Source organism: Tupaia chinensis, unplaced genomic scaffold, assembly GCF_000334495.1.
Source record: "Tupaia chinensis unplaced genomic scaffold, TupChi_1.0 Scaffold000355_1, whole genome shotgun sequence".
Taxonomy (NCBI): domain Eukaryota; kingdom Metazoa; phylum Chordata; class Mammalia; order Scandentia; family Tupaiidae; genus Tupaia; species Tupaia belangeri.
The window spans coordinates 15241149-15244086 of NW_006159850.1; positions in this window are offsets into that span (position 1 = coordinate 15241149).

Below are 2938 nucleotides of genomic sequence, written 5' to 3' on the forward strand. Positions count from 1 at the left end.
GCCATTAAAAAAAAAAAAAAGTCTAATTGCACCTACTGTTTTTTCACTGTCTATAACACCTACAAGTGTTTAAATTGTTCAAATTCTTCTCGGTGAGATTTCTGTGTAAAAACTACATGAACAGGTCAGTAATTTTAGCTCTGGAATGAGAATTTATCCCAGGCTTCTAATCCATTTATAAGAAGCAAGGAAGCAGATTTTAAATCATTGAGTATTGACTTTTTATTATTAGTCACTGTTCATAATTTGTTTCAACCAAAAGACAATACACACAGCAGAATTCTAATGCATCCCATGTAAATGTTTACATCCATTTTATTCCTCACTCGCCTCTAAGACTTATCATTTAATTTTAAATTTTTTTTTACATCTCAAAAATATGTCTGCAATAATTAGAACTTCATTAGCTGTCCCACTTGGAAACAGCCTTTTAATATTTTTACAGTAAAGATGTGATGGGGCTTAATGAAAATGTAACTTACAACATTATGAAAGAAAAGGGACTCTACAGGAACACAGTGGGAATTCTCAAAGGAAAGAATTCAGCTCTTTCTCATGAGGCCCACAAATAGAAAACAAAAACAAGACACACAAAGCGCAACCGTAGGTTCTTAAAAAAAAAAAAGAAAGAAAGAAAGAAAGAAAGAAAAAAAAAAAAAAAACTCCAATGCTCCATCTTCAAGCCAGAATGAGCCTCGTGGAAGTTTATGAAGCAACTGTGCAAGCTGCTTCAGCATTTCTGTTTACATGGTCCAGGTCCTGGAACCTGTCAAGGGGACCCACTCACTGCTATTGCTTGAAAAAGATACTCACTTCCAATTGGAAAAGCAGTCCCACCCTCCCAAGCCAAAGCTGGTCAAAAGTGTTTTAAACTTCAGGACTCTCTGAGTAATTCTCTCTCCGATGATCTTCCCCACTCCCAGATTCATGAATACACAAACATTACATACAACCTCCCCCCAAACCACAGAGTTCATAAATATCCACTTTTTGCTCTCTCATTTTCTCAGTTTAGGACACTGTGGTTAAAATACATTCACTAGAAAAAAAAAATACACATTTAAACTCCTTCTATCCCCTAGTTCTCATGGCCCAAATATTTTTTCCAATGCACAAAATAATTAAGTTGAACCTCAAAAGCAATTGTTTTCTAACTTCCAATCTTTTCTAAAAGGACATAAAAATAAAAAGTACATTATATAGTAGATGGAGATACTCAAACCATTAGTGCTGGACAGTTTTAAAACTATTTTCATATATGAATGGGACAAACAAAGGGGTACGAACCACACTTTTAACCTAGTAAGAGGGAAGAATCCCTCCCAAATGTTACATTGAGGAATGTTGCTTTAAGTGACAGATCTTTAAATTCAGATGGTCATTATACACAGCATAGAACTCCCATGACTACCTAAACCACCTCAAGGTAACAGCACCAAAGCTATGTGGGAAAAGCTTCTCGGGGAGAGCACCCTTCCTACAGTTTTTTAAAAATTATTTAGATGAATTCTCCCTTAGGATTACTGGGAGTGGGAGGGAGAGGGGAAGACAGGATGATACAAACTATTGTTGAAGAGGGACGTACTGAGGTACAAGTGTGCATGTGAAATTGTCGAACTTAAGTATGTCAGGGCTTACTGCTTATCACCTTGGGGTTATTAAAACAGCCATGGAAATTGTTCTTTCCTCAAAATGGCTCCAAAGCTGTAAATTCATCCAAATTTGCTCCCCCTTGAACAGTTATACTTGGGAAAGGAATTACTGAAATGTGCAAGTGTTCACAGAAATGTAGAGATTTCTCCTTTTAGCTGCGAGGCCAAGTGAGAGGAGAACTAATTCTGATCCTAGAAACTAAGGCACACTGAAGCCTTCAAAGATCCGATCATTTGAAACAATCTTCACAACCATCAGTATCCTAGGCAGGTAAGTGACTGCTAGTCCTTCAGTTTGATGCTCAGGTTCAGTTTCCAAAGTCAATTCATGTTCTACACAGCACCCTTTGTGTTTAAGGCCATGAATTTTATTCCTTCCAGACAAAGCTATGAATGATCATAACCTCTACCTCAAAACTAGGATCCCTCAAGGAGATGCTCTTTTAGCAGAGTAGACCTTTCCCAGCTCCATTAGCTAGCAGTGTCTTCTAGCATGGTCTTGAGCAAATTTTTTCCAGATTCAACTCAGTTCGACTAAAAAAAAAAACAAAAACAAATAAAAAAACAAAAAAACCTGAGCTGGTTAGCTACAAATTTAAGAAAGAAAATAAAGCCTCTACACAAAGAGGAATGTTAAGACAAATTCTATTCAAGAAATCCACCAACATCATGTTAATCCTATCATGTTTCACAGCATTATCCATCCAATAAAATCAGTCTGCAAAGAAATCTTTAAAAGCTACTTTTCATTGCACAGGCAGTTGTCTGAAATATGCACTAGTCCCCACTTGCTTTACTGAAAACTATGCAGGAGATCCTGTTCCTGATTCAGTCAACCAATTTACCCAGTGGAGTAAGTTTAAGCATTTTCCTCTTACGTACTAATAAGACCAGAAAGTCTCCCCTTTGGAGCCTTTAGTTCAAACTTCAGCTTGTCAAACGTTAAGAATAGTCTAGCAACTGATACAGAGCTAGATTTGACGCGACGCTGAAGATTTTAAGTAAAGGCTTGGTGAAATGGAGAAAAAGAAAAGGACATTTGTATCCAGGTTTAAGACTGAAGCCAAAGTAGTCATTATACTGTATTCAATACAGTAATGATTGCAAATCTTCTAAGAGCAAGGTGGGCCTCACTTTTCTTTCTTCTTCAGGATCTAAGACATGGTGCCTGCACACTTGAACGTACACAGTACATTCGACATGTATCACAGGAGAGTCACCTTTACCTCACTCCAGCAATTCACTATTATGGTTTGGTAACACAGGGTCCTTTCTCAAAAGCACTC